At 41.8% G+C, this 26,797-nt stretch overlaps 1 protein-coding gene across 1 annotated transcript in view; it reads left to right on the forward strand.

The window, feature by feature from the left end:
* The window catches only part of CLSTN2 (calsyntenin 2), a 1,533,789-nt gene that overhangs the window by 59,525 nt on the left and 1,447,467 nt on the right, over positions 1–26,797 (forward strand). The window lies entirely within an intron of this gene.

Genomic DNA, 26,797 nt, shown 5'->3' on the forward strand with positions numbered 1-26,797 from the left:
TGAGAGAAGGTCGCGAGCTACATCCATCTCTCAACCCTCACAAAAACGTGACATCCAGAGCCCCCATCATCGGTAGAATGATAGCCAAAGCTTTACCACAGAAATCATACCGAGACAGTATATCAGGCATCCCTACCATAAACCTCTTTCCGATCTGTTCTCCTGTTTGGGGCTACTCACAAAAGTCCTCATATGGAGACCTGCTCTTCTTAGCAGTTTGCTAGACCTGGTACTATTGCACCAAACTTGAAGACAGCCGCGAACCACACATCATGGGCCCACAGTCCACATGTGGCTCCCGAGCTAAAGGTTGGGGACCACTGATTTACAGCAATCTACCAAAATTAAGAATGCCAAATTGTAATAAAAAGTAAAAGAAGGATAGACCTAATGGAAGGAGCATCACAGAGAAAGGGTGGCAGCGGCACTTAGGTTCCTTTGTGAAAAATATGTTGCTCAGTGGTTAGCACTGTTGATTTGCAGTTCTGAGGTCCTGGGTTTACATCTCACCAAGGACAACATTTGTGAGGACTTAGTATGTTCTCCCTAGGTCTGGGTTGGTTTCCTTCATTGTCTCCAGTTTCCTCCCACACTCTAAAGACATACTGATAGGCAATATAGTTTGTGAGTCCCTATGGGGAGGACAGTGATGTCAATCTCTGTAGTGCTGTAGAATATGATGACTCTATATAAGTGGGCATAATAAATAATTAAGTGCCTTCATTTGGTGAATACTTTCATGAGAGGTAGTCCCTGATAATGTACTTCTAATGACATGACTATGAAAACAAAGGTCCTAAGATAGACAAATTAGAGCAATATCATAGTCTAAGAGGTACTTTGCACACTACGACATCGCAGGTGCGATGTCGGTGGGGTTAAATCGAAAGTGACGCACATCCGGCGTCTCTGTCGATATCGTAGTGTGCAAATCCTTTTACATACGATTAACGAGCGCAAAAGCGTCGTTATCGTATGATCGGTGTAGGGTCCGACATTTCCATAATTTAGCAGCAGCGACAGTACGATGTTGTTCCTCGTTCCAGCAGGCAGCAAACATCGCTGTGTGTGAAGCCGTAGGAGCGAGGAACATCACCTTACCTGTGTCCCGGCTGCAATGTGGAAGGAAGCAGGTGGGCGGGATGTTTACGTCACGTTCATCTCCGCCCCTCCGCTCCTATTGGCCACCTGCCGTGTGACATCGCAGTGACGCCACACGACCCACCCCCTTAGAAAGGAGGCGGGCTCCGGCCAGAGCGACGTCGCAGGGCAGGTAAGTGCATGTGAAGCTGCCGTAGCGATAATGTTCGCTACGGCAGCAATCACAAGATATCGCTGCTGCGACGGCGGGTACTATCGCACACGGCATCACAAGCATTGGCTTGCGATGTCGTAGTGTGCAAAGTACCCCTAAGCATCTTGGATTACTACTACCTCACCATGTGACCTGAAAACACCGGAGAAATGGCTTCTTGTGCTTGAACCTTTGACAAAATTTTTACTATGAAAGAAAATTTCCACTGTCTCCTTGCGCAAAACCATATGTTCTATGACGAAAATCATTTATCCTATGTATATTGCAAGTGAGCTAATTCTGTGAGGGCATGGTTAGCCTTTAAAAATAGGCATCACGTAGACAACAACACACAACAACAAAAGTTACAAGCGTTGTCTGTAAATCTGCAAAACAAAATTGCCACTTAGATTTTTTTTTTTAAATGAAAAATGAAATAATAAAGTGTCAAAAAGAAAGGAAGGATATTAATTACAGAGTTAGGACCAGACCTTACTTGTTAGTATCTACCTACCGTGTTACTTCAAGATCAGAGGTATTTACAGGGATCAAAACGTTGTTTTAAGAGAAATATTTTGCCATGTGGCTCTCAGTGGGTGGTACATTAAGGTCAGATGACTTCCTTGCTCTACAGAATCCGTTGGCACCAACCTCTATGGCCCAACGTACTGCAAATCCTTTTATGCTTCAATTCAAATAGCAAGGATTTATAGCGATTCACCAAACAATGCTCCCCAGTCCCTCACCATATGGCACAGACATCTCATCCCTTGAATACTGCTCTGTTACATTTAAAACATTTTAAGAACATTTTTAATTAGAATAAAAAAAATGACCAAGTTTAAGTCATGCATTTGTGGTGGTTGGCACTGGGCAGACAGCAGTGTAGTCATCGTGGCAGCAGGGGAACAGCAGGACACAGCACAACCTGCTGTTAACCCCTCACTTCCCCGTTGCCGTACTACACAACATACTCCGTTACAGTCTCAGGCGACATCCATTCTCTCATCATGCAATAAAGTGTGGACTCAGGTCTTCCTTAAACAAGCAGTTCACTTTATTCCTGGAATTCTTGGTACAGCTTCTTCCATCCACATGTAACAGATGCAGCCATTGGTCCTCTGGCATCTGGGCACTGTCTACATTAAAAGGCCCTTACTTCCCCTCACTCCTCTCCATGGTAACCCGGGGTCCGCTTCCTTGCAGAGATCTCCCCTAAGTGACAGGCCATATAGACATACCCCCTACTTCCAACCAGGGGAGCGCACTGATCTCTTCCAGGGGAGTTATGGTTTCTCCTGTTCCCACCAGCAGGCACCGATGCTCAGCCCCCGACTGCCAGACTAGACCCCCTCTACATAAGGACGCGATTCCGCCATTTGTCCAGAAGCCCACGCATCTCAGCCCCAGGGGTGACCCTTAGGAACTAGATCAACATCCGATCTTTACATCTTTCCAATCCCTCTTCTTCTCTCCTCCTTTTTGTCTCTCCCTTTTATATATATATATATATATATATATATATATATATATATATATGCTTAGCCTCCTCCTGCCTACCCAGGTGCCAGGGCTTTTACAGAGCAACACTGCTACCTGGTGGCAAAATCACAAAACAAGCTATTTGCAGTTAATACACAGGACCGTGGTGTGGCGGGTAAGAATGCAGTGGTGGGCCTAACCCTTAAACCCCCTACATATTCAAAGTGTGGAACTCGTGATCAGCTTTTTATTGCAGGTCAGAATTCTTTCTAAGGTCCAAATGTTCAGCATTTGAATCATTTTTTAGCTTGCGCTTCAGTTTCTCATGTGTTAGTTTTAAAAGTCCAGAAAAAATGAGTTGGTGACACTTTTATAAAATCCTTAAAATGTCTTCAGTGGAGACGTAAATATTCCTATCTTCTTTTTTTTAGTTCAAAGGTTGTCTGAAGTACATGGGCGATGATTGAAATTGTACAGTTGACATAATTGACCTTTCTCAGGGAAATCAGATAAGCGAATGTCAAGTTATTTTTGAGCATAATAATTTGTTTGCTTTCCACAAATCCCATTACTGTTTTTCTACATGGTGGGAATCCTACAGGTCTTAAAGAAAAGCTGAAATGAGCAAAGAATGTAACAATATCCCAGCAATTCCTTTTTCAATCTTTTCTTCTTTTTTACAATATTTTGTCTCCTATTACAAATAAAACTGAGAAATATATAAACTAATCACCTGTCATGAGATATTCGGCTCTACACACACCCGCTGGCACGGCGTCATCAGACTCTGTTCACACCACAGAGTCTGACAAGCAACTGAGGCTTCTGAATTGTTCATCCAGAGTCGGGTGTCAGCTGATTCAGGTTCACTGATCTTCAGCTCTGCAGTAGTTAATTCCTGCAGACTTGTGAGCAGGAATTAAGAGCTCAGGTTGCTAATTGCCACATGCAGTTATCTTTTTCCTATTTAAGGCATGGCTTTGTTCCACCATGTGCCAATGAGAGCTTCAGCATTAGCTCCAGAGAACCCCAGTCTTGGTGGTTATCCTGTATATGGTGATATGTGTTGTGATAATGAGTGCTGTGAACATTCCCCTGTTGTGTGTTACCTCCTTCCCTTTTTTGTTGTTCCCCTGTACACATATTGTTTCTCCTGTGTGTTTTGAGTGCAGCTTGTATGAGTTTTCGTTCTTCCTTTTCTGTGTCATTTTGTGGGGTTTTGTTATAGTGTTTTCCAGCCTGCCCCAAGGGTGGGGGAGAGGGAGAGTAAGATCAGGGCTCGTACAGCAGTCAGGGTCATGCTAGGGGCTCGGACCTTTTTACCATCAAGCCTACCTCCAAGATAAGGGACAGTGCAGGGTCTTGAATTTGAGGGCCAGTCTAGGGGCCTCTGTCATATCATTGCAAACCCCCGTGACATCCCTCTGTGTGTCCCAGAAGATCAGCCATATTCCTTCCCTCTTCCTTCTCAATGTCCTGTGTCTTTACTGCAGCAGACCCCTCTCCCCAGTTGTAACACAAAAGATTGCTTGGCTAAGGGGTGAGACAAACAGCCAAAGTTGGAGCTGATGAGCAGGTGGTTAAACCCTGTGTTGTGTGCAGACTTTTATAAAAACGGATTTTTTCAGGATCATACAGTAAAAACAGACTTAGGGCTCATTCAGTAAATAAATACTGTAGGCATAATCACTGTTGTTACATCTTTATAGTTTAAAGTTTGAGGTCTAGGTGGATTTATTATATTTTTTTCATTTTCTTGGTTAAAGTTTTTTATCCAATAATTCACATAAATATATAGACTGAATAGGCATCTGACAATTGCATTATATTTTTGAGGTCTGGTTGGGGTAGAACCACACTATAAGGGCTACTTTGCACACACAGATAAATCTTTGGCAGATCTGTGGTTGCAGTGAAATTGTGGACATATTATTCCATTTGTACACAGCCACAAACCTGGCACTGATTGTCCACAATTTCACTGCAACCACAGATCTGCCGCAGATTTATCTCTGTGTGCAAAGTACCCCTAAGGCAAAACCTCAAGAGAAATGAGAGTATGTGACGTGTGCTCACCTGGGGGGTTGTGAATGGACACAACACCTATATTAGCCTTAAAATTTGCAGCTGCAGCACCTGGCTGGAGGAAAAAGTCTTCCAGAAAGCAATTCACCTTAGTGGTGAGATCCCGTTAGCTCGGCTGCGCTTGAAGAAATAAAAATTTCTCAATGGTATAAAATGAAGGGGTTTTTTTTACACCAACACATTTTGGTGCCAGACTGGCAACGTTTTCAAGGTATGAAACCAATGGACATTTTATACCATTGACGAGGATTTTTCATTTCCACAAGCAAAGTCAAGATACCATGATCTCTCCACTGATGTGAATTCAGTTATAAATGAAGTAAACCAATTCTGTAGTGGCCGCGCTCCCCGTAGTAATGATTTTAAAAACTCTTGTCCTCAAATGGAATTTTTTACTCAAACATACGGAAATAAAAAACGGATACAACGCGTTTCGGCGGGAGCAACCGCCTTCCTCAGGTATCTAAATAAAAATGCATCTCACTCTACTTTATAGATAAAAAAATAAATACAATTTACCTGGTATTCAAATAAGGGTGTTTGAGTAATAAATTCCATTTGAGGATAAGAGTTTTTAAAATCATTACTACGGGGAGCACGGCCACTACAGAATTGGTTTACTTCATGTTTAACTTTTTCACCTGTGGGAATCCGAGGCAAGACCAAACACAGGATCAATTCAAGGCAAGCAGCAGACCCGGATAAGGAGACTTTGGAAAAGTCATATATGCCTGAAGTTTTGTGGCAAAAGGTGAGTGCATAAAAGTTCAGTAAAACTGAACTGGCGCCGCGTGTTTGTTTTTTATTATATACCCTGCAGGGAATCACCTTACTTCATCGTGAATTCAGTTATGTTAGGGCATTTAAAGGATCAATAAAGAAGTAAAGGTTAGCGAGTACAATATGCATTCATTAAACAAACATCTAGATGTAAAAATTTCACATTGAAAACCCAAAGTGAGGTCCTTTTACCCAATCAGGTGCAAAGAGAAGGCTTACTTGTTGATTTCTTCCTGTCCTTAGGCTTTTCCTGAACCCATCTGATACTAGATGGGTTAATATGTGATATTTACTTATCACATTACATTTTTATAAACTGGCAAAAAGGCCAAAGTCATATTATATGGTATAAAAATATATGGCCTGGTGATCAAAAGTCAATGATGTGTACAGTTCATGTCTCCAGCAGAGCTCCAACAGAGTCATTGCTGCTGCTACAAGTCCATTTTAATGATTAATTAAAACCATTATGGGCATTCAACCTCAATTCCTTAGTAAATGAGGGGCCTATTTCAAGTTCTATTATGTAAATACATTTTCCATTTAGAAAGACAATTCACAGCTCAGTTTAATTCCCATTAAAAGGTTGTGCACGCAATTAGGGCTTAACATCTTTAACTAGAACCTAGGAATTCTCTGGAGATGTGGAATTATTTCTACAATTGGAAGAGGAACCATTCATATTTTTCACAGATAATATATGACAATATTTTTATGAAGACATTCTTTTTAAACTTAAAATCTTATTTTGGGAAAATGAAATAATCTCTAGATTGTCAATGACCATGAATGAGCTCCATGTAATAAGGTCCATGGTCCTCCAAAAGTTGCTTCTTGACCTGACAGTTTTTGCTAATGCAATGTCTATGTGGGCTTGCATACTTTTTCTTGACATCTGTTGGTAAGGATTGGACTGTTGAATTTCACGATGACCAATCCTCACAGAAACTGCGATTAAACTGCTTCACAGAGCATACTACGTCCTGGCTAGGTTTAAGCTTCTTTATCCACATGTCTCAGACCAATGCTTCAGAGGTTGTAACATGATTAGGAATATGAAACATATATGATGGGACTGCCCCAGAGCTCAAGCTTTCTGGAACAACATAAAGCAGCTCATTCACAATACCTTAGGAAGTAACATCTCTCTTGGCCTGTCTACCCTTCTGTTAGGAGATAAACCAGTGGGGCTATCCAATAAAGACTTCCGTCCTCTATGTTACATTACTAGGGCGGCAAAAATCCACCTTGCCTCTAAATGGCAAACTCCCCACTTTTCGATCCAGGAGATAAGAGATTGACTTGACAAGATAATGCTGTTTGAATGTATAGATGAAACACAGTCGGATAGGTTGCAAAACTTTCATGTTATATAGATCCTCTGGGTGGACTCTCATCAAGACCATGGCAGTGACCTATCTCAAGTATTGCACCTATCTCCATGAGTCATCCTTACCGTGAGAGGCAAACTGTTATCTGGCTATAACCTTGGTGAAATGGAGTAGGTACACGCCAACTCCCACTCCCCCCTTTCTTTCTCTTTCCTTTTTATTAGTTTGTATATGTTTTTGATTTCCTTTTTAATAAGTGCTATTATAATTCATAGTAAACTCCGGGTAAGGGGATGTATTATTTCCATTATTTGTATTGCTGAAAATTAATAAAACTATTTGAAACTTAAAAAAAACAAAACAGATGACCAATCCTTTTGTTCTCAGAGTCTCAGGGGAGGTAAGTCAATGACAGAGCTTCTTAGAAGTGGCTTTGTCCCTTATTATAAATAACAACAAAAGGAGAAAGCCTAGTGTTAATGTGCATAGGGGGGTTCAAGAGATGTAGCTGTTGGTGAACATCTAAAGGTTTACGAGCAAGACATCCCATTTGTCATGAGAAAAAATGGGTATTTAAGGTTGTATTAAGTTTTGGATTTTCATTTCTGGTTTTCTATTTCTTCATTGAAACAAAAAGCCAAAAAGGATAGAGAATTTGACACATGACAGAATCAATTGGCATAAAATAAGCTCCAGCAGGTTCTGGCATGATATTTTTCACTTGAAAACAAGAATAGAACTACATATATCTATCCATCCAACTATCCATCCATCCGTCATACATCCATCCATACATCCATCCATCCATCCATCCATCTATCCATCCATCCATCTATCCATCCATCTATCCATCCATCCATCCATCCATCATCCATCTATCCATCCATCTATCCATCCAACTATCCATCCATGCATCCATTTATCTATCTATCTATCTATCCATCCATCTATCTATCCATCCATCCATCCTCCATCCATCCATCCATCCATCCATCTTTAATACTGAATTATTAGTGTAGTTTTCACAATCATATTTTATTTAAAATAAATACTCATCCAACTGAAGCAGGGATGTGTGTCTTCAGTCAAAGGCTCCTGGTCAAAATAAAACAGAAAAATCATATTTTGAATGTTCAGTGGAACGTACAGCGTTATCCTGAGAGTCTGGTGTCCATCAAGTCAGTCTTAATGGTAGTGATGAGTCGAGAAGCTGTCAATAGTAGCTGCAAGCTACTTCAAGCTATTCAGTCTCGCTATCTCTAAATCACAAATTTCATACACAAATTACCCAGCCCAAGAGCAAGTGACATGAGACATTGATGCTAAGTGACACATTTGTGTACTACTGCTATCTGAGCTGTTTCAGGGATGTGACATGGTTGATTTATTTCTCACCTGCTCTACTGAAGCCTTTATGCTTGCAATGTATACACAGTGCTGTTTGCATTTTCTGCTCATGAGCAGATATGAGCATTATAGGGTCTGACAGTCCGTGATTGCACATTTTATTGTACCATTTTCTACAATGTAGCTAATATGATAATACATTGTAGCTTATTGGAAGTGCTTGTATCTGGTTTATATTTATAAGGTAGTTTTTGAAGGGTACAATGTACATCCTAAGAAGTAGGACCAATCTGTGAAGAGCAGCTTTCCAGGCAGTTGTCGCGATCCGCTTGCCCACATAGCATCTGCTTGTCTTCAGGAAACCCAGTCCTGCCAAGCTCTTGGCTGCAGAGAGTAAAGGTTCCTAATGATAGGAATCCTTGGAGTAATGTCTAAGTCATATTTGATATTAAATATTATTTCACGTTATGAGCTTTCCAAGAACAGAAAACACAGTTTGACATATTCTCTTGGACGTATGGGAAGACTTATCATGGCTATGTTTTAAATTTCCATTCACCTACTGAATTTGGCAACCAAACATAATTTAATATACTATGCCCATTGTGTAGATATTTGTCTCGTTAAGTAGTGAATAGCAATGTATTGTATCCGCTGCAGAAGGTTGCCTGTTAATCCTTTTGGCCACTGCACTGGATATTACTAGTAGTTATTATCTTCGGAAATTCACTACCTAGTCACAATGTTCTATTACATTTATGATTCTTTTGTATTCCGTGCTGTATTAAGGTCTTTTTATGCTAAGACAATTGACCTGTGGCATAAAATGGCAATATGGCAAGTATTGATAGTGAATGGGATCCTTCAATGGTTGGTTGAAATCCAATCCTACTGGATTTCTGAATGACCTCAATCACTTTCACTATCATCACGAGAGAAAGTGGAATTGGATCATCGCAACCATAAGTCACATAGCCACAAGTCACCTTGTATCCTTAGCCAAAAAGGACATTTAGACAGTTTGGAAACTAGTGAAATATAAAGATAATTAGCACAATGTAATTAAGCCTCTAGCCTGATAGTAGACTTAAAAGAAAACAACCAAATGACTATATCACAGAACATAGAAAAAGCAAAGTCCACAGCACCTTGGGCAAAAACTAGACTGCCTGTTCAATAAAACACACAATCAGCAGTTTAGGGAGGCACATCCATAATCAAGGGATTGCTTGATATGACATGCCAAAAGAGAAAGGATGACAGCGTCCCACCAGGTGAAATGCAATCCATATTTATTCCATCAGATGGAAAAAAACAGCAACGTTTCGACCGCTTTGGTCTTTATCAAGCATAGTATAAAATACATATATATACATAACAGAACAATCCGCTCACTTTTAAATAGCCAATGTAAACTGTAACAGGATCGCTCAGTCCTTTATGTTTTCCATATTATCAGTAACACATCCCTAGATTAAATGGAAAAATATGCTACTAGGCCACATAAGAGATGCAAACAGTTGAATAAGGGTTGATCGGTTCTCACTATTCGGTGTCTGTCTGACAAAGGCCATTGGTCAAAATCACTGAACTAGCACGGACTAAAAAAAAACCAAAATAAAAAACAATCTAGTTCTGCAGCTTAACTTGATCCCAGACAATGAACCCAATACAGGTCAATGAAGACAAGAATTTCTGGGCTGTAAAATAGCCATAGTAAGCGCTAGGGGGCCACAAATGCAAGTTAAATGGTAGTAAGAGCAGGATAGTTAAACATACCCTGTTTCCTAGAGGATCACACTGCAGTCAGACTCTTTTCTAGGCCTGCTTATTAAGGTTCATCAATATTCAGTGCTTCGCCCTCCCACCCTCTGTGCCAGTGTCAATGATTGGTTACAGATAGCTATACACGCACCCCACCCTGTGTCCGCATCTGCGACTGGTTGCAATAAGTTTGATCTATGGTAGTGTTAAAATAAATAAATAAATAAATAATGTAAAAAAGTGATGCAGGCTCCCGCCATATTTTGATAACCAGCACTAGTAAACAACAACTGCAGGCTGCAGCCCCATCTGTGAGCTTTACCGTGGCTAACTATCAAAATAGAGAGAATTCTACATAATTTTATTTCAATAAATAATAAAATAATGCCTGTGGGAGTTCCTTCCATTTTTGATTACCAGCCATGGTAAAGCGGTGTTTTGACAAGACTGAGACTCCTTGATTTGAGATTCCTTCCTGTCAGTTCAATGCTCATGACGTTAAAGGGGTTGCCTGGTCTAAATCTACAAGTCTACAACCACTGTATAGCATACAGCTGCACTCTGAGACGCTAAGGTATGCAAATATTGATTATAGAAATTTGGACATGTATTACTGCTAAGGAAATAAATAAAAACATTGAGACACTTAGTGCATAGAAAGGGCTAGACTTTTGTGAGCCCAGCAGCCAGAGTCAAGGCGTATCTGTTATTCTGGGTCCGTACCTAAATGCCTTTACCCAGCCTGAAGAGCCAACAATTTTATTGGCTGGCAGGAACCTGCAAATAGGAAATTAAAAATCACCTTAAGTTGGTGGAAAGGAGTAGTCAGTAAGAAGGCATTACACTATAATCTAAAATGAAAAAACCGATGGCACTTCTTAACAGACAAATGTAAACAGTCCAAAATTGAACATGAAATATTCTTTTATAAATATACAGCTGCACTCTGAGATGCTAAGGTATTTTTATTATTATTATTATTTATTTATAGAGCACCATTAATTCCATGGTGCTGTACATAAGGGGGTTACATACAAAATACGTATACAAGTTACAGTAGACAGACTAGTACAGAGGGAAGAGGGCCCTACCCTTGCGGGCTTACATTCTATAGGATTATGGGGAGGAGACAATAGGTGGGGTGTAGGTCAGGCGGCAGCTCCGCACGGTGGTCGGGCGGCAGCTCCGCACGGTGGTCGGGCGGCAGCTCCGCACGGTGGTCGGGCGGCAGCTCCGCACGGTGGTCGGGCGGCAGCTCCGCACGGTGGTCGGGCGGCAGCTCCGCACGGTGGTCGGGCGGCAGCTCCGCACGGTGGTCGGGCGGCAGCTCCGCACGGTGGTCGGGCGGCAGCGAGTTCATTGTAGATTGTAGGCATTTCTGAACAGATGAGTTTTCAGGTTCCTTTTGAAGTTTGCAAGGGTAGGGGATAGTCTGACGTGTTGAGGCAGCGAGTTCCAGAAGACTGGGGATGCTCGGGAGAAGTCTTGGAGTCGGGTGTGTGAGGAGCGAATGAGAGAGGAGGAGAGGAGGAGATCTTGGGAGGACCGGAGGTGACGTGTTGGAGTGTAGTGGGGGATTAGTTCGGAGATGTACGGAGGGGAAAGATTATGCACAGCTTTGTAGGTCAGTGTTAGAAGTTTGAATTGGATACGGTGGAAGATTGGAAGCCAGTGGAGGGACATGCAGAGAGGAGAAGCGGGGTGGTATTGAGGAGAGAGGTGGATAAGTCGGGCAGCAGAGTTAAGGATGGACTGGAGAGGGGCAAGCGTGTTGGCAGGGAGGCCACAGAGGAGGATGTTACAGTAGTCGAGGCGGGAGATTATGAGGGCATGCACTAGCATTTTAGTAGATTGCAGATTGAGGAAAGGGCGGATTCTGGAAATATTTTTGAGTTGAAGACGGCAGGAGGTGGTGAGGGATTGGATGTGTGGTATGAAGGATAAGGCAGAGTCAAAGGTCACTCCGAGGCAGCGAACTTTGGGTACTGGCGAGAGCGTGGTGTTATTTATTGTAATAGATAGATCAGGTGGAGAGTGTAGGTGAGACGGAGGAAAGATGATTAGTTCAGTTTTGGCCACATTGAGCTTTAGGAAGCGAGAGGAGAAGAAGGAGGATATAGCAGATAGACATTTCGGGATTTTGGACAGCAGAGATGTGGCATCTGGGCCAGAGAGGTAGATCTGGGTGTCGTCGGCATATAGGTGGTACTGAAAGCCATGGGACTTTATGAGTTGTCCCAGGCCAAATGTGTAGATAGAGAAAAGTAGGGGTCCTAGGACAGAGCCTTGAGGGACGCCAACAGAGAGATGGTGGGATGAAGAGGTTGTGTGGGAGTGGGAGACACTAAAAGTGCGATTTGAGAGGTATGAAGAGATCCAAGAGAGGGCAAGATCTCTGATACCAAGGGAAGAGAGGGTCTGTAATAGGAGGGAGTGGTCAACGGTATCGAAGGCTGAGGACAGGTCTAGGAGTAGGAGTATAGAGAAGTGCTTGTTCGCTTTGGCAGTAAGCAAGTCATTTGTGATTTTAGTCAGGGCAGTTTCGGTGGAGTGATGTGGACGGAAGCCGGACTGTAGGTTGTCAAAGAGAGAGTTAGAGGAGAGGTGGGAGGAAAGTTCAGCGTGGACGTGCTGTTCCAGGAGTTTTGAGGCAAGTGGGAGTAGTGATATGGGGCGGTAGCTGGTAGTAGAGGTTGGGTCGAGGGAAGGTTTCTTTAGGATAGGTGTGACTGTTGCATGTTTAAAGGCAGAGGGGAAGGTTCCGGTCGTTAAAGATAGGTTGAAGAGATGGGTTAAGGCTGGAATAAGGATGGTGGTGAGGTTGGGAAGGAGGTGGGATGGCATGGGGTCAAGTGCGCAGGTGGTGAGGTGCGCTTTTGAGAGCAGACGTGCAAGCTCTCCTTCGGTGATGGTGGGGAGGAAGTTTATGGGGGAGGGGCAGTGGTCAGCTACATGAAGGGGTTGTGGTGGCTGAGCAGAGAAGACTTGCCTTATTAGGTCGATTTTTTCTTGGAAGTAGGTGGCAAAGTCTTCTGCAGAAATGAGGGAGGTTGGAGGGGGCAGTGGTGGGCGAAGGAGGGAGTTGAAAGTGTTGAATAACTGTTTGGGGTTGTGTGTTAGAGAGGATATGAGGTTTCTGAAGTAATCGTGTTTAGCGGAGGTGAGGGCTGAACGAAATGTGTGAATTGCATTTTTGAATGTGGTGAAGTCTTCCTGGGAGTGCGTTTTCTTCCACCGCCGCTCTGCAGCCCTAGACCTTTGCCTAAGTTTTTTAGTGAGGCTGTTGTGCCAGGGCTGTCTATTGATTCGTCTCACTCTGCCATGCACAAGGGGAGCGACTGAATCAATAGCTGATGTGAGGGTGGTGTTGTAGAAAGTGGTGGCGCTGTCTGTGTCGTGGAGGGACGATATGGAGGACAGTGGGAGGATAGAGTCGGCGAGGGTGTGCATGTTGAGGTGTGCAAGGTTTCTGCGGGGATGTGCTAGGTGCTGGACAGGGGGGGTAGGTGAGGAGGACAGGGCTGAAAAGGTCAGAAGATGGTGGTCAGATAGGGGGAGGGGGGAAGTTGTGAAGTCAGAAAGGGGACAGAGGCGGGTGAAGATGAGGTCTAGTGTGTGTCCATCTTTGTGGGTGGCAGAGGTGGACCACTGAGTTAAGCCAAAAGACGAAGCAAGGGAGAGGAGTTTGGAAGCAGCTTGTTGGCGAGTGTCAGTGGGGATGTTGAAGTCACCCATGATGATGGTGGGAATGTCAGCAGAGAGAAAGTGTAGAAGCCAGGCAGAGAAGTGGTCGAGGAAGGCAGTGGTGGCGCCCGGCGGTCTGTATATGACAGCCACTTGGAGGTTGGAGGGAGAATAGATTCGGACAGGGTGCACTTCAAAGGAAGGCAGGTCGAGGGAGGGTAGAGGTGGGATTGTGGTGAAGTTGTATTTGTTAGAAAGAAGGAGGCCCACTCCTCCACCTTGTCTATTGCCAGGGCGAGGAGTGTGGGAGAAGTGCAGGCCACCGTAGCATAGTGCAGCTGGGGAGGCAGAGTTGGATGGTGTCAGCCATGTTTCGGTGATGCCCAGAAAGGATAGATTGCTGGAGGTAAAGAGATCATGAATGATGTGCAGTTTATTACACACTGAACGGGCATTCCAGAGCGCTCCTGAGAGAGGGGGCGGCGGAGTCGGTGAGAGGGGAATAGTTTTTATGTTGGATAGATTGCGGTAGTTACTATTATGTGGAGAGTGGTGGGTGGGTGATAAAGAGGGGTGTACCATCCATGGGGGGCCAGGATTGGGGGCTATGTCACCAGCAGTGAGAAGGAGTAGAGAAAGGGAGAGCAGGTGGGAGAAGGAGAGTGGACGGCATGGTCTGCGCGATATTAGGAGCGATCTGAGGTTCAGGAATAGGTCAGCAGATGAGGACAGATGAGAAGGCAGGAGGGACGGGGAGATGAATATTTGCTTAGAGGGTGCTGGGGTGTGGGGATAGCGAAGGAGAGTGAGGAGGAGAGGGGCAAAGACTGTGAGGGCATAGGTGAACATGGTGGGAGTAGTGTGGTAAGTATATGATTTAACAAGTAAGTTGTGTCAGTGGGAAACTTGGTTAGAAAGAGCTGAAGTTTACCTTCTGGTCATGTCTGGTTCATTTCTGGTATATTTCTGACACTTATGAGGCACTTATCCAGAGGCACGCACACAGACCACGGTCATAGACCTAGTGCAGTACTTATATACATGTCTCATTGACCCAGATGAACATCAGCTGACCAGCAGGGGTGAGGCACATGAAAGAATTACAAACAGGTAGAAACCACTCAAAGAAGAGAAAAAAAAAAAAAAAAATAAAAAAAAATACAGACAGGATTTAACTAATTATACAACATGAAAACAGCAGGTTAGCATACCAAAGCAAAGGGACTTTAAATGTATATGCAGGTGAGGAGATTAAGGTCAAAGCAGGAAATTCAGATGCATAGAACAACTGGACGGTCATACCAAAGCAAAGGGACTTTAAATGTATATGCAGGTGAGGAGATTAAGGTCAAAGCAGGAAATTCAGATGCATAGAACAACTGGACGGTCATACCAAAGCAAAGGGACTTTAAATGTATATGCAGGTGAGGAGATTAAGGTCAAAGCAGGAAATTCAGATGCATAGAACAACTGGACGGTCATACCAAAGCAAAGGGACTTTAAATGTATATGCAGGTGAGGAGATTAAGGTCAAAGCAGGAAATTCAGATGCATAGAACAACTGGACGGTCATACCAAAGCAAAGGGACTTTAAATGTATATGCAGGTGAGGAGATTAAGGTCAAAGCAGGAAATTCAGATGCATAGAACAACTGGACGGTCATACCTGTGAATGAGACAGATGGATTGTCAGAATCAGAGATGAATGGGGACCATGGAGAGTTAGGCCATAGAATTACATTTCATTTCTGGTATATTTCTGACACTTATGAGGCACTTATCCAGAGGCACGCACACATGCAAACCTTACGATCTCAGAGTGCAGCTCTATACTTTTTAGAGTACATTCATGTTCAGTTTTGCACCTGTTCACATTTGTCTGTTAGGAAGTGCCGTCAGTTTTCTCCTTTGCCATCACTCTATGTGTTACTCTATATGACCACATACTTTTGAATCCTCACATCATATGCATTGTGCGCTGTGAACAACGGATCATCATATCCAGCTGAAGTTATTTCATTATGTAAGTTATTATGTTGTTATTATTACAATTCATTATAATGAAGATTAGATATTGATTTCCAAGATAACCACAGTTGAACCTGCAGATAAATGACGTGTATTAGTAATCATTTTCTTTGTCTATTTTTAATAATGTAAACTTTCTCCAAAATATATATTTTAAATTCAGAAATACATTTAAGACATTTTGTCATACTGTGCCATGGTTCATATGTGTCCATTATTGCATTGCCACAAATTAAATTAAGAACTGCAATTTTTCCTGATGCAAATTATCCCATAAACAGGCCTCATACAATCAACATAAGAAACACTTGCCAGATATAGATAAATGTAGCATATAAATTAGAGATGAGCAAATCAGAAAAATTTCAAATTCCCTGTTTGCGTGTTTTTTTCCTGGGAAATGTGAGTCTTGGAGAAGTTTTTCTCCATGAATTTAAAGTCCCTCATTATGATCTGGGGTCTGTCTAGACCCCACAGTATAATAAAAGTAATATGTAAAAAATAATGAAAATCCTAAAATTTTCCTCACCTCTCCGGTTCCTCCAATACTCACCAACACCTGTCCGGTCTTCGTTGCATCTTCAAATTAGCGTCAGAAGCGCCGATATCCCTGGAACCTCAGCTTTGGGGTTGCTACACCCCAGGAGTGTTCTGAGGTCCAGGGAAGTTCAGCAGCATTTTGCCACCTTCTTAGGTGAGAATCTCATCTTTCTTCATGGCAGGAGCAACCCCTAGTAAAGATCCTAGAAACCTGTTGAAAGTTGTCCATTGGTAATCTGTGAGAAGAACAAACAGTGAATATTAACCTCAAATCTGACTGTATTTTTAGAAATCATGATTGGATATGTTGCCTTTCGATGACTGTTATTTTAGAATTGACTCGTGTTAATGGATACAGCAGCATCAATACTCCTTAATGGGCACTTCTATGATTATTTTCTACATGACCAACTTTACACAATATCGATCTCACTGAACATAGCTGCAAGCACAGAGCACTTTGTTGCTTTTCAGTGATCAACACAACTTATCATTTGGTTTGTGGAAATGGAAGAAACATGTACAAGTGCGGCAGAGATAGACCCGGCTCATGTGGGTGTTGTACTATAGAGAATGCTTTCCATTACAAAGGAGAAAAGCATTTTGAGAGAGTGTCTCATATAAGTAGTTTTACTTTTGTTAATTAGATTTCTCTGTAAAAGGGAATGTGTTTGTTCTTTTTACCTTGTAGTTATTCAATCAATAGATCTTGGAATAATAATAAGTTTCACAAATGGATTGTTAAAAAGTATGTTGTGAGATAATTTTATAAATGTGCCTTATGTGCTGTGTAATGGCCGTCTCTGACTGTACAGAGACATGGTCTGATCATACCACATCTCCTGGGCAGGGGGGAAACCTAAAGGTACCGTCACACTAAGCAACATCGCTAGCAACATCGCTGCTGAGGCACAACTTGCTAGCGATGTTGCTGTGTGTGACATCCAGCAACAACCTGGCCCCTGCTGTGAGGTCGCTGGTTGTTGCTGAATGTCCTGGACCATTTTTTAGTTGTTGCTCTCCCGCTGTGAAGTGCACATCGCTGTGTGTGACAGCGACAGAGCAACAACTGAATGTGCAGTGAGCAGGGAGCCGGCTTCTGCGGACGCTTGTAACCAATGTAAATATCGGGTAACCAAGAAGCCCTTCCCTTGGTTACCTGATATTTACTTTCGTTACCAGCGTCCGCCGCTCTCACACTGCCAGTGCCGGCTCCCTGCTCTCTGCACACGTAGCTGGAGTACACATCGGGTAATTAACCCGATGTGAACTGTGGCTAGGAGTGCAGGGAGCAGAGAGCCGGCACTGGCAGTGTGAGAGCGGCGGACGCTGGTAACGAAGGTAAATATCGGGTAACCAAGGGAAGGGCTTCTTGGTTACTTGATGTTTACCGTGGTTACCAGCGTCCGCAGAAGCTGGCTCCCTGCTGCCTGCACACGTAGCAGAGTACACATCGGGTAATTAACCCGATGTGTACTGTGGCTAGGTGTGCCGGGAGCCAGCGCTAAGCGGTGTGCGCTGGTAACCAAGGTAAATATCGGGTTGGTTACCCGATATTTACCTTATTTACCAAGCGCAGCATGCTTCCACGTGTAGCGACGCTCCAGCGATCCCTGCCAGGTCAGGTTGCTGGTGGGATCGCTGGAGCATCGCTTATTGTGACATCTCACAAAGTCACATATGAAGAGTGAGTATACAAACAAAACAGCAGGGGCTGCTCATTTCTAAGGTAACACATTTCTCTGCCTCAGATAACACACTTTCCTGCTTGTTTCATCACAGGAGTGAGTGTTTCTGCAGCATCTCCAGCAATCTCCGCTCATCGTAAATCAAGTCAGGGGCCATAGAGTCTAATGATGACTTATAGTGACTTATGATGAGTTCACAGAACTAAAGATGTGGTGGAAACACTCACTCCTGTAGTAATACAGCCGCGTTATCACCACATCTGGAATGTATTAATAAGTTATGTCTTTTTATTTCATGCATAGGTCAACGTGTTTCAGGAGTCTCAGCTCCCTTCATCAGGACAAGCAAGAGAACATAAAATCTCTAAAAAGGGATTTTATGTTATTTTGCCTGTTGTCCTGATGAAGGGAGCTGAGACTCCTGAAATGCATTGAAATAAAAAGACATAATTTATTAATACACCCCTGATGGGTTGATAAGCGCGTCTGGATTACCCAATTCTCTCCCTACCTCCTGATACTACACCCGAGGCTGCAGCTGTTCACCTGGATATTCCTTGCTGCTGGTATAGGGGTTGTGACTGGCACAATCTCTATAGGTAAGTTTTCACATCTTATCTTTTTCCCATTAATTTTGTTAAGACCCTATTGCGCTTCTCTTTCCACAGTTTGTCATATTCTCCTGTAATAATACAGGCAGGGAAATGTGTTAATTCTCTGCCCGTGCTATTTTGTCTTTATGCTTATCATAAGTGATTTATACTTTCCCCTCCTGGCCTGGAACTTATAAATCTACCAGGATCTACTAAATAAAATGTTTGTTATTTGTTCATCGGATAACTCACCCTTTAACTCGCCCCACACTTTAAAGGGAATTTGTCACCACTTTGACCTTTTTAAACTGTTAATATGGGCACACATGTTATAGAATGCTGAAAAGAGTCCTACCTGAATGTCTCATATCAGATGTCTTGTTGTGGAAAAATCATCTTTTATCACTTTATGTAAATAAGCTCTTGCAGGCTATGGGGCAGATGCAGCCTGGACGATAACTCCACCTCCAGGGCTTATTTTGAATAAAAGGGGTGTTACCAGTGTGAGACAAGTAACTGTCACAAAACAGGAGAAATGAAATTTGACTTCTTTCAAACACATTTTTTGCAGCTCCCTGAGTTTTGCTTCATTACAACAATGTTGTAACCCTGTCTGCATATGAGATGGAGGTTGAAGCTGAGAGGAACCTGCAGAAGTGTGAGTTATAATCACACACATCTCTGCAGGGAGAGCAGAAAGCGTCCATTACACTGGTAACACCCATTTTATTTAAAATAATTTCTGGAGGTGGAGTTATCTTCCAGGCAGCATCTGCCCCATAGCCTGGAAGAGCTCATTTACATAAAGTGATAAAAGATGATATTTCAACAACAAGGCATCTGACATGAGACAGACAGGTTAGGACTATTGTCAGCATTTTATAACCTGTGTGCCCATATTAATAGCTTAGATAGGTCCAAGTGTTGACAGATTCCTTTTAATGACAGTGAGATGACTGCTCATTCCTTATCCAATTACATAGCAAAGCTGCAGAAAAGAGGGAGGTTCATCACAGGGTTTATTTCTTTTTAACAAGTAGCAGGTTTTTCGGTAATTAATGTAAATAATATGTAGCAACTTTTGGCACTTTTACACTGACGTTTACAAAAACTGGATTTAGTTACAAAGGTGTTGCTAATTGTGGCCAACAGATTTACTATAACTAAGGCTTGAGTCACACTTGTGAGTGACTTATGAGTGACTCGCGCGAGTCTGGCATAATATCACCCGGCACAGCCTGACGCTTTCCGGATAGGAGAGTCTCAGCTGCATAGAAATACATGCAGCTGACCCGCTCCTGTGAGAAGAGTGTGCGGCCATGCCAGGTGATGCGATGCGAGACTTATATGAGTTACGCGTTAGTCACTTGCAAGTGTGACTTCGGCCTTACTCATATCTTTGCAAATCTACATCTACACTAGCTCCACAGAATGCACCAAATTTGCACCAATACAGATGTTTAAAATATTACTTCTTCCCACAGTGTCAATACAGTGTTAGTAAGTGCATAAAAATAAGTAAATACATAAATAAATAAATAAATAAATAAATAAATAAATGCAGAATACATTGGGTTTGTGTATGGGGAGGCAGCCCTGGAAAATGGAAAGATGTTTTGTACAATATCTAGTATACCCTATATTACATTCTAGTTTGGCTTTATAGCTCATCTGCTATGAGATTATGCCATCCTATAAAGTGGCAATATTTTGCAGAGACGGGTACCTCTCTTTTAGCCCAAAAAGCACAAAAAGTATTGTGGCATATGGCTAATTGGAGCAATTGAAGAATACAATGGATCCATAGTTATCAGTCTTGAATGTAGAAAAAGAGTGCTTTTCGCCTCATTGCGGAGTCTTATCGCCCGCTCCTGAATAGCGTGGACTCATAACTATAACTCTGCAGTAGTTTTTAAATGTTATTAGCTAAAGGGCACAATATAGAAATATAGATAATAAGAGTGTCCTTATTCCGGTAATACGCTTGTCTTAAAGTGGCAAATCCAAATTAAGCATTATTATGTTGATTTAGCATTTACCCAACCTTATGGATTTATCAGAGCCATACATTCAAATATATATCAGTATTTCACATAGTTCAGATCGTGCCGTGCGATCCTACTCTATAGTCTCCAATGTACGGCTCTTCATTCATGTCACGCTTTTCACATATTTAAACTTCCTGTCTGACTAGGTCCTAAATTGCACACAATCTGGTTTACTACTTCCTTGGGGATAGGGGTTTCTAAACACTGTATTTGCCAATATTGGTCTTATTTATGGAGTACTATGTCTTTCATCCATTTTCCAATGTGTAAAAATACATGGTAATGTCTTCCCAGGTGACATTTATTGATCTCATATTGTTTTACATTCTGTGGAATGGTTGTTCTGCAGAAATAAATTATAGTTTGGGATTTTCCTTTAGTAATTGAGCTTACTGGAGAGTCAAGCTTAGGAGGACATGGTCTACGGTCTCAGAATACTTTGTGCTGTCCTCGACACAACGTGATTAGCACTCTAATACTTGCTGTAGTTTTTCCAATAAGCCATCAGGGTTGGGATGACCATAGCTATTCCTGAAGAAATAAAGTACGAACAGTATGTATATAATATAACCGCTCTAAAAGACAAATTTATCTATAACAGACAAATTATGTCAAATTTTCTGTTCCTTCAAAAACTAAACTTGATGAGCTTACTTGTGAGGATAACTCCTTAAGAAGACCATAATTAATCCTTGATCACTCTAACATCCCCCATCAATAAAAAAAGAGGGGAAAGTGACTTTTAGAGAAGAGCAAATTGATATGAGTGGAATCCTTGAATTTCACAAAAATTCCTTTCTTCCAGAACATACAGTTTTTTGAACCCTAGAGGGGCAGACAAATGGTTAAAATAAAAATAATAATAATAATAACCTCATCATTCACCTGTCATCCTGCCCCTACAGCCCAATCTTTGGTCTTTCACACCTCTTCTTTGCCCATTCCTCCATCCTGTGTATCCTCTTCAGGCTATTTTATCGATGTCAGGATTTCCGGCACTTCAAAGTCTCTGATGTCCCTGCATGCCATGCTGTCATGAGTCTTGCAACATACGCCATGTTGTCACAACATTGTGATGCTCATTGCCTGAGCGATGGCATAGTGTACCGTAACCTCAGACGCACCAGAAAAAAGGACCAGAAGTGAAGATGCCAAAGAGTATGTGAGCTATGGCAGAGGGTAAGAAGAAGAGGTGTGAAGGACAGGATGGTGACCTCTGGGGATCACTGAGCGGTGATGTATGCTCTGGAGTCTGAAGAGACCACAGGGCATAGTGAGAAACATTCAGTTCACATTGAATAACTTTGTTGTAGATTGACTCTCCTTGGAAAATCTATGTAATTTTCCAAATTCTTTTCCTCATCTTTAGTAGAGCTACAGAGATTACCCTTGATTGTGGATGACACAACATGTTCATAAGAACTCCATATTATTTAATTTGTCTTGTCGGGATGCCATGGGGGAATTGATCTCTGGCTGCTGTAGGTCCTGAGTCTTGTATATGATTGATGAAATATCCATTAATATAGTTCTGTGTTGGAAAATTCTAAAGAATATTGATTCATATTAAGACAATTGCAAAGGTAGAGCAAGGTAAACAAACAAATTAACATGAGAATTTATTGTATTTTGGTGAATTCCAATGTGATATTAAGCAGGGGCACCGCTTTCTCAGAATCTATCCAACTATGGGACTTATAAAAATGGATTTCCATTATTGTTTATGCATGGTAATTCAACAAGCATCACATGTGAATTGGTTCTCACATAATTCATAGTGTATTATCTTTTTCATATTATTTATTGTTGCATAATTTAATTGAAAGGTTCTTCTAATAATCCATGAAAAGGTCTATATAAAGGTCTATGTTCAGAAACGTTATGTTCTCCTGACTTTCCGGTTCCTTGCGGTAAGTGGGGGGAAGGCTCAAACCAACGGTGGTGGCCAATCCCCTTACCAACTATCACTTAACAATTAAACTCGATAAAAACTCAATACATCACATAGCAAGAAAATGGTGCAAGACAGAAAATAAAAGCTAAGAACAAGTTTTCTTAGTTCCATATTGTCTACATGTCTATAACTAATTAAGAGCATGAGAAATCCCTTTTCAATAAACATAGAAACAAATCCAACACAATAACCTTGTCTTGAACTAGTAAATCTGCATTTCCAGTGTCTCACTAGTTCTTCCCTATAGAGAACATTCTTCATGCCCTAATAAAACCAGACCGTTGGGTGCCATTGCATCAATTAAATACACTTAAAGTGGTGATTGGGGAAGATTTGATGCATACATAAATGCTCATATGTGCTGCTTTCCCTCCTCTTGCCGAACCCTAAATAAAAAGAGTCTGACAAAATGATCGTTAGAGATAATCTATCCCCAGGTATGACCCATTTTAAATTAGGACATCCCTAATGAAATTACCGTAACTGTTGAGGCTCAGATGTAAATAGGCCCGCCTGGTGTAAGATTTCCTTACATTTTTTTTAGTTCATAATCCGTTAAAGGGTCACTATTATTGCAAACTGACATTTTTAATGTTTATAACTTACTGTATATACTCGTGTATAAGCCGACTTTTTCGGCACAATTTTTATGCTGAAAAAGTCCTCATCGGTTTATAATCGAGTGAGGGTCCCACTTCTGGATTATTGGATGCATTTTGCACCCCAAAACTGGAGGGAAAATGCGGGTGCCTCTTATAATCCAGATAAATTGTAACCGAGTTGGAGCTGTGGAGTGGGGTCACAAGACATAAGGGCAGCAATATTGTGGCTCGGGGCTGTTTTGGCTCAGGATGGTCAGCCATACTGGGGCGGGCCCCTTAGGCCCAGCATCGTTGACCCTCCTGAACCACAACAGCCCCGTTGAGCCAGTTGGCAGTTGACGCAATAGATTTCAAGATAATGGCTGCAGAAGCCATGCGTGCACAGATTGAGATCTCAGAAAGCTGAGATCTCAATCTGCGCATGCGCCACTTCAGCAGCCATTTTCTTGAAGTCTATCTCATCAACTGCTAACCTGCTCAATGGAGCCTGCCGGCAGTCTCACTGGCCCCCGCTGCACCATCCCTGAGCCCCCAGTATCACCGACCCTCCTGAGCTGCGACACCCCCCGAGCCACAAGTATTGCCGACTTTCTATCCGATGACCCTCCTGAGATGCAAACACCCCATCCTCCAAGCCCACAGCATCACTGACCCAGCCTCCTGAACCACTCTACCTCCACCGCTGTGCCACCCTGATGAGATAATTAATACGACACACTAGGATTATAAGATGGACCCCCATTTTAACATTAAAAAATATTTTTCCCAATTTTCCTTCTCTAAATTTGGGTGTGTCTTATAATCCTAGGTGTATACTCCAGTTTTTTTGTGGAAAACTTAAGCACCTTGGCTTTTATTCGGGTCGGCTTATACTCGAGTATATACCCTATTTCTAAAAATGGTCATGAGTATCAAAATCAGCTGTAGCTTTTATTCCTGCTGATATCTTTTGTGGCCTAACAGGGTACGTTACAGAAGAAAATACATCTGACGTCTTTTTCAGTGAGATTAAATATATGTACAGTATGTCTTCACTAGTAGGTCAGTAGCAGTTCTTTGCTTGGAAATAATGCCATATTGAAAGAGGCTTTCTATTTTAGAGAGGCTGATGATAGCCCAACATATAGCATTTCAAATTCCAGGGGTGCAGTTGTCTATCCCATTATGCTGTGCACACTTCTTTTTTTTTTCTCCGAAAAATACTAAATACCTACAACATTATTGTATTAAAGAGAACTTTTCTGTTAATTAATGTCCATAGAAAGGCCAATGAAAACACAATTGAGTGGGCGCTACCTGAATATTGATGCAGTGCTAACCAAAATACATGTAAAACATATGGAAGTCAAAAGAGGAAAGACACTAACAAAAGATCTGTGGCGTTTCCTAATTTTAACAATAGAAATCATTATTATTTAGCAAACACTTGTTGATTTTTCTTTCTTGCCCTGAAGAAGGGGCCTGGATCCATTGAAATGCGTAGACCTATAAAATAAAAATTGTTTATTTATAATCAACAGTTTTTTTATTCGGCAGCAGCGTGGCGTTAACCCCGTTTCTCCTTTCCAGCACTGAAGTAAACACAAAGCATAGACAAAACTGAATAAAAAATGTGCTCGCTGAACTTGTTTCCAAAGCCAAAATCGCACTGGGATGACACGCATATGACCGGTATGATAAGTAGTAGAGCTATGTAGCTAGAACGGCTATTCGAGATAGGTCTAAATGGACACTAGCTCTAAAGTGATGTCATATCGTACTGAATAGTAGAAAGAGATGGAATACATACTAACAAATAATAATTAGGGATGATCGAATATCACAAATATTCGGCAATATTCGCCTTCGCGAATATCTGACTAATAGGTCGCCGCTATGCGAATATGAGATGCACAATGTAAGTTTATGGGAAGCCGGAATAGTTGCTATTCGGCAACTATTCGGGTTTCCCATAGACTTACATTGTGCATCGAATATTCACAAATAGTCGAATAGTGGTGACCAATTCAGCGAATATGGGCATTACCGAATATTTGCGGTATTCGATCATCCCTAATAATGATACATAAATAATGCAGTATTATAAGAATATAAAAGAAAGGTCGGTCTGATATCTAAAGTGAGAATTCTGAATGTCTACTTTTATACCCTAATCACTTTTGTATGTAGCATTATTAGAAAATACCCTACACTTCTCACTACCTAATCCGATGATTTTTTTACTTCATTTTCTGTGACTTTCGTTTGAAAGGAGCATCAAAACAGGACATCACAGGAGGCTGGGGCTGCACTCATTTTCCCGCAGTGTATATCGCCTCTTCTCGAACAAGACATCTTCAGGGGTGGTGCTGTAGTTACTTACTACAACTTCTTTCATTGCCACCATATAAACATGTCTTGGTTGCGTTGCGCTAATAGAAGCTGGGGAGAGGTGAGTGCAGTGCCAGCACTCTGCTGCTGTCCCCACTGCTGCAGCTTCTAACTGAGAAACAAGAAATCAGCTAACAGAAATAGAAGCAGGGTGAGTGAAACTACTGGTGTCATACAGCTTCTAGTACTGCACCCTGATAATAATTTGTTTAAGGTCAGTGATAGAAGCTGTGGGGCAGCGGTGGTGTCACCCAGAATCTATCTATGCCCCCTTACCACATCTTGTTTAACATTTAGTAGCTGGGTACAGAAGCAAAGTGCCATGGAACCATAACATCTTCAGAGGGTTCCGATTAAACAAACTGTAGTAAGTAACTGCATAACGTGTTGTTCCAGTAGGGTTGATAGACACTGCAAAGAAGTGAGTGCAGCTCCAGCCTCCTGTAATGTCCCATTTAAAATGCCTCTGTAACAAAACGTCAAAGGAAGTGAAATAAAAAAAACATATTTAGGGATTAGCAGGAGGGGGAAAAGTTAAGTGTATAGTATTTTATAAGAAAGCTAATTATAAAAGTGCATAGTTGCCAAGGTGACTATGTACATTGCACTCTTTTGCTCAGTACTGCTTACATGGCTCTATTGGTTATCATACTGCTCATATGGGTTATATCCCAGTGCCATATTTTGGCCTAGAAAACAGGTTCTGGCACAGCGTGCTCATTTTTAAATGTTTCTATTCGTCTAGTCTAGGTTTTTGTGTTTGCTATATAAAAAAAAGATTTATAGTTTTAAAATTTAGGAACTTCAACAGATCTTTTATAAGAGTATTTCCTCTTCCTGTTGAACTGTATGCTCATGAAAAAAAAACATTCACTACTAGTCTGATTTCCTATAAGATTCACATTTATGTGACCAGTGCAAGAGGTTTCTATAACATGTAGTCCATGAATAGTTAATTGGGAAACAAAGCACTTGTAACTTTCCTCTTATGGCATGAATACGATAATGTGGTCTTCACACCCACAGTCCTAAGATGAATGCTAAGAACTGTCAGTATTTGCTGCAAGCTTCATATAGAAATCTCCTGTGCAGTGAAGCATGGGTGCAGCAGATGGATTTTCTAAGTCAGCAGGCTAAATGTACCCGCTGTGCGTTTACATCTAAAATGTCTTACTTTACAGCACAGAGCACTTATTATATGGACCTT

The sequence above is a fragment of the Anomaloglossus baeobatrachus genome, chromosome 3 (genome assembly GCF_048569485.1).
Source record: "Anomaloglossus baeobatrachus isolate aAnoBae1 chromosome 3, aAnoBae1.hap1, whole genome shotgun sequence".
Taxonomy (NCBI): Eukaryota; Metazoa; Chordata; class Amphibia; order Anura; family Aromobatidae; genus Anomaloglossus; species Anomaloglossus baeobatrachus.